Source organism: Amblyomma maculatum, chromosome 9 (genome assembly GCF_055883805.1).
Source record: "Amblyomma maculatum isolate TAMU_Amacu chromosome 9, ASM5588380v1, whole genome shotgun sequence".
Taxonomy (NCBI): domain Eukaryota; kingdom Metazoa; phylum Arthropoda; class Arachnida; order Ixodida; family Ixodidae; genus Amblyomma; species Amblyomma maculatum.
In genome coordinates, this window is record NC_139352.1 from 10,764,582 (window position 1) to 10,776,318 (window position 11,737).

Genomic DNA, 11,737 nt, shown 5'->3' on the forward strand with positions numbered 1-11,737 from the left:
GGGGGGTTTAAAAAGGGATCACGTGGCTTCCCCAGTATCTCCTCGCAATGCTTGTACTTAATATCTCATCACAAAAGGCATGAAATGGCACTAATTATCTGCATTGCCATTAATTCACATGGACTGAGTCACCGAAAAGATTACCTCTGGCGCTCGGCACAAAAAACTCCTTTGTCTTGCTCCTTTAGTCAGCCTCAGCGGGGTCACGCAGTACAAAAACAAAGCAGTCCTTCTCATGCATGTCACCCGGATGACCGACGCGGACAGCAAATGTGACTGGAAACCGATAATAACGGGGCAGCCCCGACCGCGATGAGATCCACTCATCGCCGGTCACTCCGTCGACGCCCCGACTGACGCCCGCCGACTTGTGCGGAGCCCAACGTGATTCGATCGAGCAGTCAGTCGCCCCGGGGCAACGGCCCGACACAAACCGTCTCCCAGCCACACGGCGTGCCAAAGGCGGAGGACGTTTTCATATGCGCGCAGACGCATTTTCAATTGGCCGCCGCGATGCAGACTCGCTCCATTGAGCGGGATACGAGGCAGCGCCGCAGGGTTCCGCGCATATCAGGCCGCGGGGCAATTTTCGTACGGCGGAAGCTCCGCGGGTCGCCCCTTGCCCTGCCGGCGCGGTGGGCAGACGTTGTTGGGAGCTCTTCGCTCCCGTCGATAGCTTACTGCTTCCTTTTGACACGCGCTGCAGCTGGCAGGATGCCGGTTCCGGGACGGCGGCTCGGACGCCAAAGTCGAGCGACGTGAATCTTCCGTCTCGCTCGAAATATTGCGCGCGGCTCCTCTGTGCGTTTCTACAATGGATGTAACGCTTGTAATAGCGACCTTTGAGGAAAAGAGTGCCACTCGTGGAAAGGTTATCGAGCCGTTGAGATATACCTGAGGTTGAGATATACCTGGCGGATCCTTCCCTTGCGTGTAGCACGCGTCCGTCAGCGGCCTCGTGTCTTTGCACGTTGTTCTTTGTTGCTGTTGTTATTGTTGTTGTTTTGTGTATAGGGCTCGCGCTGCCTAATCTGTTCAGTCCACTGGTTTAAACGTGTACTCTGACCTCCTGTACACTGATATCGATAGCTTTCGAAAAAGTTTCTCAAACTCCAGTCTGTTCCGCGCTCGGAAAAAATGGCAAAAGGCACAGCTGGAGATGTATGTTTCTCTATGATGCTAGCTTTTGCCAACTGCTTCACATCGCAATAACTGAGTTGCTCTCAAGAAAAGTGGATCGTTAGGCGAGTTGGTTGGACATTATGTTAAAACAGCGCTAGAAACACGTACAAATAGGAAGACAAACACACAATGTGTTTGTCTTCCTATCTGTCCGTGTTTCTAGCGCTGTTTTAACATAATGCTCTCAAGACTTCATCAGCGTCGGTTCTCCACTGCCAGATGCCAATATGCGATTGAATATCCAAGGTTCCACACGTTTCATGCAAGGAGGTGTATATTAAAAGGCAGGATGATAATACTGGATATTACAAATGATTTGGTTTGGATTTGCCATGCCGCAGTCGTTTACAGAAACGCACCAACTAGCCCAACTGTCTTCTTTGAGCAGGGTTTAACGTCCCAAGGCGACTCAGGCTATGAGAGACGCTGTAATGGAGGACTTCGGAAATTTAGACCACCTGGGATTTTTTTAACGTGCGCTGACATCGCACAGCACGCGGACTTCGCTCCGTTTCGCCTCCATCGAAACTCAGCCGCCGGCACTTTGCAATTATTCGCGGTATTAAACGCCATAAATTCTTATCTTGGAAAGCAAAGCAGCGCACTTCGAAATAGACACAGAAAGGGAACAACACAGCGCTGTGTTGTTGTTCCCTTTCTGTGTCTGTATTTTGAAGTGCGCTGTTTTGCTTTCCAAGATGATTTATCAACTAGCCCGTTCCTTCACCCTTGCAAATGAATTCTTATTCAACTGAGGTTTGGGATAGCTAATTAACATGTGTCCTCATCTGAATTTAGCTGCAACTATCGTTCTTTCTTGAGCCACCGGTCTAACATCATTATATAGGTCCAATCAGTTGATAGGGTTGGTCTAAACCCGCCACAAGATATCTCTTCTCGTTACAATGAATGTCAGGGTCCTGGTGTGGCATGGCCTTGGCGACAGCGTGCACTGGGAGTTCTTTTTTTTACTTTAGGGAGCTGTAAAGATTTTTTTTTTTTTGTATTCAGAAGAGTGCACTAATTATTTGCTTAACCAGCGACACTAGATGTATTACTACCAGGCGTAATCACGGCTTTTCTGTTCACACGTAAGCGAGAAAGCAACTTACTTTTGTGCATCGATCAGAGCTACGAAGAAGCGTTTTCGAGAGAACGAGGTAACCACCGCGGTTCCCCACATGCAACCTCCACCCCGACTGAAATGCGCGTTCCCTTCTATAGCTGCATCAGCTCAAACAGCAAACAATCCAGGATGCAAGAGTGCTCGTTCCAAAGAGCGCGGCGGAGTGCAACAGCGCTTACGCGCGCAGTTTGCTCGGGCGTGCATAGCCGTCAGCTAGGAACTGCGTACGAGGGGCAGACTCAACGCAAACGGCAGCGGAAAAACCGCACCCTCAGCCGTCACGTCTACACGTACTACGTACATGCTGGAAGCGAGCGGAAGGCTATGTATGCATCCCAGTCGACGCAAGGGTGCGTTTGTTCCCGTGACTTGGCTCCATTAGACACGTTATTAGTGCACTAAAGTCATTTATCTTTCAAAGGCATTGGCACAAAGATCCTGTACCCGTCCTGACGATGACTGAGAGACGCCAGAGAAAGGCCTTCACTCGAGCGTTAGTGAGACAGTTGAGTTTTACCAGACCACAGCGAAACAACAGTGAAAGAAAAAGGGAAAGTTCGCTCTTAACGCTCCTGGCTAATGAGTACGGCATACGGCTGAGAGACCTTGAAATACTAACCAATATTTTAGTTCTGCTGAGGAAGCTTAAAAGGTACAAAAACCGATATGCATGCGGCCTGGTGGATTGAGACTCTCAATCCATCAGGCTGCATGCATATCGGTTTTTGTACCGAATAGCTCTGTTCCGAACTTCCGGATTTCTTTCAGCTTCCTCAGTATAACTAAAATATTGCTGACTAAGTGTACACCATCATGAGGTGGCCGCGGTACGGCAAGCCCATTGTAAAGTCGCTCGCCAGATGAAACAGGCTCGAGCGAGGAAGAATTCAGTTTGTTAACGTCCCGTTAGCTTCTGTTAATTCATCGTATACTGAAGTGAAGCAAACTAATAGGGACGGTCGAATGACCCACGTAATACAGCACCCAGTGAAAGGCTGAGAACGAACCGAAACGAGAAGAGACGTCGAAATACAGAAACGAGGCCCTTGATTCCAGGGCTTTCATTCAATCGAAAAAGACCAGCCGCTCTGGAAGGCAGCCGCGGAGTGCTGAACTCCACCTTACCTCATGGCGCTGTTGCGGTGTTCAGACGGGCCCGACTGCAGGCTTGCGCTGGTGTTCAAACACACAGTGCACGGTACAGTAGCGCTACACTGGGCAGCACGCAAAACGAGGGAACTCAGGCAGACGCCTTTCCGCACCGCATAGCTTTCTCGCGTACAGCACACAAGCACACGTCAAAGCGGCTCCTTCAGTTATCCGGCGTCAGCGTTGGGAGCGAGCGTTGCGCCGTGATGGGTGGTCGGACTGCAAGCCCGACATCGATCGGTGCAGGCAGCGAGCGACAGCGTGCCAACGCCGGCGGCATCGCCGTAGCGTCGCCGCCAGCGCTGCCGCCGCCCGCCGCGCCACGTCATTCGACGAAGGATACCGGGGCCTCACGCGCGCGCGAGATTAGAACGCGCATTTGTGCACAGGCCGGCATTCCATGCCGCCGCTTGGCGTGTCATTATGCAAAAGCCCATTCCTCCCCTAACTGCGCGGGGCTCCCTGCCGCTACGCCCGTTCTGGCACTGTCCAACCCTGCCGCGCACCCCGCACCATAAGGGGTGCGAGCAGTCAAAGACCCCCCACGGGTACTGTGATAAGACCTTCAAGCAGAAGCATAGAGAAGGCTTTTAGGGGATTAATTGGTGGGTGATTTTTGAAACAAACAGGCGAAACAGGGGCAGAACCACTGCGCCCCCTGGAAACAGAGTCCGCTTGCCGCGTGTGGGGTGTTTAGAAGGTTAGATCATCTCTTTAATGCTATTTCTCTCGTTTCCTTTTTCTTGTTGACGGCGTAAGAAGAGGGGGAGGAAGAACATTTATTTCCACCGAATATGGCGCGGCAGCCACCTCCGGGTCCGCACGCAGGCGTCCGGGGAGGCAGTCTGTCGCACCGCGGCCGGAGGACACCCGGTCCCGTCTAGGAGAAGAGGTCTTCAGCCTCGAACGTTTTACATCGGCACTCTGCTATATTGCTAAAATGAATGGCATTCTTGAGAAGGTCCTATAAACTGAACCTTCCAAATGTCAAGGTTAGGTTTCTATTATAACCGTATTCGGTCGTAGTTCTTTCATACATTCTTTTTATTATTCTTTGTTGGCGTGCAATTACACGCAAACACTGTTCGGGTCCAAAGCCAAGGGCTAATTGTGGACCCAATAAAAAGTGTATATATATATATATATATATATATATATATATATATATATATATATATATATATATATATATATATACAAGTATGCAGACAACAATATATCAAAATAAGGACAGAGTAAGTGAGTATGCAGAAAATTATAGATCGCTCTCAACTCAATTGTAAGAGTACTGACAAAAGAAAACTCATATATCATAGATTATATAAACTGAAAACCTACAAATAAACAAAGATACATAGAGCTTACGCTACAATTAAGGCATCCGAAATAACTACGGCAAAATCGCTACTCTCTACAAAACACCTTATGCAGTCAATACACGAGAACATAACTCGGTAAGCACTTTTCGAGCGCAAAGTTTTTGTGCAATGGGTGCGATTGTAGAAATCTATACATAAATAAAGGCATTAGTATGTGCAGCACATGCATATGATATCAGGTTGGTGTCTAAGAAAGACATTAAAAGGTGGAAATATAAATTCAAAGTGTGTCTTTCATTTGAGGGTACTAATTTTTTTATTGCAAAGGAAACGTTGTTGGCAGTCTTTGGGTCATGTGGCAGGCTTTTCCATATTTTTGCACATATAAAATCTATCAGACGCTCCCCCTATACGCTTCTTTTCAATGGCAGGTTAAAATTGCCGTACATGCGGCTCCGTGTTGCAAGTGGCGGAATGTGAAATATGTGAAACGGAATGTTGTTCCTAGATATTTTACGCACGCATTCAGAGGTTCTTGATCCACGAAGAAAATCAAAAGGTAATAAAGTTAGTTTAGCAAATAACGCCCTGCTGCGTACGGAGTAACCAGAAAGTGAAATTATTCTACGTGCTCGGTTTTGTAACTTCTTAATAGGTTAGTTCTAGGTAAGTACATCCAGCTCCACGACTCGATGCAATACAAAAGACGAGCATGTTCTAATGGGAAGTACATGATGCTCATAATATTGATGTCAAAGCATTCGCGCGTCTGAAGATTATAGCATCCGGATGTAATATTAGAGCAAATGTAGTCAATGTGTTATTGCCAGTGTAAATGTTTATCTAGGGTGACTACAAGGTACATAAATGCCTCTGTTGGTTCAAGCGGGAGAGAGTCATGGCGAAGAAGGGGAGAGAGAGAGGCTGACGAGCTCTAATGACTTTAACCAAAGCCTTCTACCTGGCCCGCCTGACCTTCCCTCCGCCTAGCAGCCAACTATGCAGGGATCAGGCAGTCGCCTGGAGACAATTACAAACAAATACATACGAGAGCACGCTGCAGTACAACAGGATTTACCCCGAAATATATGACAACACATGCAAGGTCTGCAAGACAAACATAGCAACACTTCAGCACATACTCTGGGAGTGCAAGACCCAATTTGATGGCGTTAATCTCGAAACCCTCTGGTCGAGGTGGTCAGCCGCTCTGCGCAGCTCCAACCTCAACGGCCGACTCTGGGCAGTCCAGCAGTCCCTCGTGGCGGCGAAGAGACAAGATCTCGACGTCCCCACGTAGGAGACCTAGGCCCGGTCGCGCTAAATCCTACTGGACACAAAATAAAGTTATTCCTCGTCCTCAGCTTTTGCGTATCCTGTTGTATCTTGATAAGTGTTTAGAACATGGGGCAGGTTATAAGATAACATCTGTAATTTATAATCAGTACGAAAACGTGGTATATTCCATGCATTAGCACTTCTTGTTTGTATGTTATCACGGCGCGTGTTCAAAGATGCTAGGAAAGAAATTCGGCAATGGGACTTTTCGTAAAATACATTGTTTGTAGTAACCTATAATTATATAAATGATCAACACTGATAATGTTATGGGCTTGGAATGCATATTAAGAGGTAGTCAAATATTCAACATTACCTATTATTCGAACAATTTTCTTTTGCAATACGAGAAGCTTATTTATGTTTGTCTTAGTCATTGTGGCCCACACTAAACTACAGTCAAGGTGAGAAAAAAGTTAGGTGTAATACACTTGTGGTTTACACTTCATTAGTAAAGTTTCACGGCATCGCTACAGGGCCCCGCAGACAGAAGAGTTTTCTTTTGCAAAGATGTCCAACGTGAGCATCCCAGTTTAAATGAAACGAAAAATATCCTCCAAGGGGTTTGTGTTCCTCAACAATTTCTGTTTGTTGGTTTCCAAACTTCAGCGTATACGATTTGGTATTATTGGCTTATTTATTGCGCGATATATTATAGCCTTCGACTTTGTAGGATTTATCTTTACTTTATTCATCACAGACCACCTAGATAATCTATACAATAAGTCATTACATTTCCATTTTACATCGTATAAGATTCCGACCTCTAAGAAGTAATGTGCGATCATCGGCGTATATCACAAAATGAATGGAAGTATCTCAGTTGCAACGTCATTTATATATTGCATAAATGCACCATGTTAATGCATAATGCATTAACATGGTGAAGGTTGCCCCGACTTGGAGACCCGCTTCGTTTCCACGCTTGTTATTGGCTCCTTGCCATTCTTTCCTCATGTTGACGTCACAATGACGTCGTGCCGGGAAAAATGGATAATCGGAGCATCTTATATATGATACGGCCCCAGGACCCACATTTGTCACGTTTATTTTTGTTTTGTTTATCATTTGTTCTTCTGCCACTGATATTCCACGAGGTGACGCAAGCTAAAGATGATAACTCACTATGGTCATTGTGTAAAAGTACATATGCCTGTCTAGTGACTTAAGCGCGCCCAATGCTCACTCCGCATTCGAATGCCAGCGCCGATGAACAAGGGAGTCCGATAACCCATTTGACATCGTTGGAGAGATTTATCAGCACTAATTTCGCTTCTCGAAAGAAACCCAGCGGTGGCTGTGCGACGAATCAGTGCAGAAAAGGCAAGGAATGCGGCGCCTGTGACTGTGAGTGAGTGCTCGCTTCCCTATCTCATGCTGGTTAGTTATAAGCACGAGTGGACGAATTGAAACAAAAATGAAACGCCATTAATTAGAGGCGCCAGTTGTTTGCGGAGCCCAAAGGTTGGGATGCGTACTTTTCCGGCTACCTACGAGAAGCTGTTGACATCACTCCCACTCGTCGGCCGCAAAGCTCGGCGTTTTCGTGGCCAGCGCCGCCCTCCCCGGCGTCACCACCCGCTGGGTTTCCCGTTTGAGGTCAAAACTTGGCAAGCATCCGCTGGCCGTGGAATGTGCAAGTACGCACGAGGGGTCCCCGCGTCTATTTCGGCGCCACCGAACACCACGTTGCGTGCGTCACAAGTGCACGACGAAAATGTCGTGACCGGAAAAGGAAGAACAGAATGAAGCGAGTGAAACGAACGAGCTTGCAAATACTAAAGAAAAATTGTCGGTTTTAAGCATGTCATGAATCTAGTAATAGAGCGAAAGCTGTGAGTGTTGCAGAGGTAACTCCTGTAACACCGCCTGCAAATCAATCCACGTTTATTTTGCATAATTTTCCTTAATAAAATATCATAATTGTTTTGCAGGAAAAGAAAGGCGCAGTATCTGTCACACTTGTCTCTGTGAACGCCTGAGCTACAGTGTACCTGAGCCAAGCAGTAAGATGAGAGAGAGACTGATTGATTGATTTATAGGAAGGGAAAGGCGCGGTAACTGTCTCACTTGTTTTCTGTGGACGCCTCAACCGCGCCGTAAGGGAAGAGGAAGGTGGGAGTGAAAGTGGAAAAAGAGAAAGAGGAGCCGTAGTGGAGGGCTACGGAGTAATTTCGACCATCTGGGGATCTTTAATGTGCGCTGACATCGCGGTCCGGGTGAAGGGTGGCAGTTCCTGGCCCTACGGGGCTGGGACAGTAGGTCATCGCCGCTTGCGGCGGGGGCTAGCCAGCCACTGATTTTTATCTGTTGTAGGACGTCATTGCACCTGCCACCGCTTCGGTGGTTGCGGATGACGGCTGTTGTTGCGGCGCGCGTCTTTCTCTCCCTCTTCTTTTTTTCTTTCTTGTCTATTTTCTGTTCTGTCCAAACGAGGCAGCGGAGGTGGCTCAGCTACAGAGCCATAGGTTTTGGGGATGTGAAGGCGCCTTATACTTTTGAGTGGACACCTACACCTAATCAGGTCACATTTTCATATTTTGAAAGGAAGGGGGGAGACGTAACATACTAGACACTGAGGGGCTGCTCCTGGCCCAACGGGGCTGGGAACGGTAGGTCTCCGCCGTTTGCTGCGGGGGGTAGCCGGCCACCAGAGGTTACCTGTTGTAGGCTGTCATTACACCCGCCACCACTTAGGTGGCGGACGACGGCTGTTGCGACGCGTCTTTCTATCTTCTTTCTTTCTCTATTTCTCTATTTCCTCTTCTGTCCGCACGAAGCAGTGTACGGGAGTGCCTACCTCCACCTCACCTCGTCAGAAATGACAAAGCTGGAGTCGCTAATACGGGCGGCCTATAAAATGGCACTGGATCTACCGAAAACCACCTCAACATTGCGCCTCATGTCTCTCGGCATCCACAACTCCACGAAATCTGGGAAGCGCAGAGACTGTCAGAGCTCAACCGCCTGGCCATCACTCGAACAGGCCAAACCCTTCTCAACAAGATACACCTCAAAGTACCCTGCACAGTGACCAAAGGACGGAACTTCCTCTATCCATCCGCAAGAACATCTATGTCCATCAAACACCCAAAAACATGCACCCGACATATAACGCGGAGCGAAGAAGCGCCAGAGCCGAAAGCCTTCGTAAGAAATGGGATGACCACCCGGACGCGCTCTACGTGAATGCTGCCGGTCCAATCCAAGGGCGGATGATCATCGCCATAACGAATCCCGATGGCAAATTAATTAACTGCGCATCAGTCCGCACGTCCAACCCCACTCACGCAGAGGAGGCAGCCATTGCACTAGCGCTAGCTACCAATTCAAACGATATTGTACTCACAGACACCCAAAATTCGTGCAGGAATATTACCAGCGGACCCAACCATCAATCATGGCTGACGCTATTAGCAAAACATCGTCCTAATCAGGCCTCAATCATATGGTTTCTGGGACACACGGAACACACGGGAGAGAATGATACCGCACACCGCCACGCCCGAGCTCTCTTACATCGGGATTCCCCCTTACCCGACGAGGAAAAAGAGCATATTACACAGCCCATGATCACCTTTGCTGAACACCTGCAGGCATACAGACAGGCCAGACAGACATACCCCCCACCTTACAAAACTCTAGACGAGGCGGAGGAACACACCCTCCGCCGGCTACAAACAGACACTCTCGTTACGCCATTTAAACTTCACCAATGGTACTCCTCACTTTACACACCAAAGTGTCTACACTGTGGAAAAGTAGCTACGGCTTTTCACATGGTGTGGGCATACCAATTAAATCCCTTTATCGATAAACTTCCTAATCCCAATCTGGAGCAGTGGGAGGCCATTCTGCACAGCGAGGACCCCGACCAACAACGAGGACTGGTTCGCAGAACCCACGCTGCGGAGCAGCCGGAATAGGCGGACCACCCACAACTCCGAGAATTCCCACGCACTCGATAAAGTTTTTAATCAATCAGCTACATAGCCAGTAGCAGACCTGGGCATATTCTTTTCCTTTTTTCCTACATGCGCAACAACAACACACGCACTTAATCAAGTCAAGGCCACTTGATGGTCAAATTCAGTGCTACCGAGCGTAGTGAATTAAGCTTGCGCTTCAGTTGTAAATTGTTTTATATGAAATGAAAGGCACTGTATCTGTCACCTAGCGTAGTGAAGCTTTTGCTACTAAAACAAACGTGTTTCTAGAGAGTTTCAATCATTATTGGTTCATCCTTTAAAAACTTGCGCTAAGTAGATTAAAATTTTTTTTGCCTGCTACATTATTCCCCTATCACGTCCTATCAGTGTAAGGTGCTACATTACTGAGGACACTTAAGCTCATCCTTTAAGGGTATGACGCGGGAGCGTAAGCTACCAGCCACATATAAAGTTACGCTTCAACCTAGCCGTATGAACGTGCCTGCGTGTAGTAGGGGTAACGTGAATTCAGATGTCATGGCAGGCTGATATTTTTATGAGGAGACCGTAGCTATACGCCTCTTCACGACATAGCTGCTGCCACCCGAGGTCTCGCTTTGGCTGTCGTAGTGCTGCTTTCGAAATAAAAATCAGCCTGTCATGAAATTTGAATTCACGTTGCCCCTATGCCACGGACAGGAGTTGCCAACTCCGGTTGCTCCTTTCATATGGGAGGGTGATACCAGAATCAGCCTGCCAGAACCGTTTGCATTCTCGATACCCTTACGACATGCAGGCACGCGTCCATACGACTTGGTTGAAGCGCGACTTTATATGTGGGCTGGCAGCGTATTCTGACACCGTATTCGTAAGATTACACCGTTGCTTTCGCAATTCAACTATGTGAACCAGAGCTAAACCACAACAATTTGTTTTTCTTCGTGCACACCGGCGTGCGCTGAGTTGATGAGCTTATGTGGGAAATGAAGAGTGTCATTTTCAATCCCTATATCTTCGGTATTATTGATGTTAGCTTAAATATTCTTGCGTCGTGAAGAAGACTAGTAGAACACCTTTTGCTAGTGCGCGTTTTCCAGTTTTAACAGCGTTTCATTGGCCCTTTAACTGGTGCAAGTCTCGTTTGGGCTAATGTGTAGCAATCAGGTAATACGTTCTCGTCTCCACGGAATCTGTCGTGAGCTTTCTGTTGAAATCCTGCGGCTTGACATCATCACGTATACACCGTACTTCGCACGTTTTATGTAAACCGCTGCACGAAGTTACGTTGCGCCCTATGTTATGCATCAAGCCTCCACACCTTGGGTGAGCGTCCTCTCGCTGTCAGCAGCAGACGAGCTCTGTCCGTGCCACAACAGTCGCAGCCCCGAGGACATCGTCGGACGAGGTGCCCGAAAAGCAGTGAAGCGACAAGCGCTTCCCGCCCAAAGGCTGTCGACGTGGCAGCAAGGCCGCACGCGCGTTTTCTATTCGCAGGCCCCGAAACACTGTCAAACGGTCAAAAGCTCCAGGATGCTGAGCGGGGGGTGGTGGGGAGGGAGCTGGAGGACACAATTTTTCGCTCGCGTGGTATGCAACAGCCATCTGGAATGCATACCCAACATCCAATTACCTGGTCAAAGCTGACTACTTCTAAGCGCCAACGCCAGCACAATTCCCATATTACTAAGGCCTAA

The 11,737-nt window shown here is 48.1% G+C and overlaps 1 protein-coding gene across 4 annotated transcripts in view; it reads right to left on the reverse strand.

Annotated features, from left to right (window-relative positions):
• The window catches only part of LOC146178267 (FYVE, RhoGEF and PH domain-containing protein 2-like), a 71,675-nt gene extending 67,895 nt beyond the window's left edge, over positions 1-3,780 (reverse strand). For 2 of the 4 annotated variants that reach the window (XM_084578077.1, XM_084578075.1), the window contains exon 1: positions 3,434-3,779. The gene's annotated coding sequence lies outside the window, so the exon portion shown is untranslated. Of the gene's footprint in view, positions 1-3,433 lie in introns of all 4 variants that reach the window. The other 2 variants (XM_084578074.1, XM_084578076.1) reach the window with 2 other exon arrangements.
• Between the last annotated feature and the right edge of the window lie 7,957 nt (positions 3,781-11,737).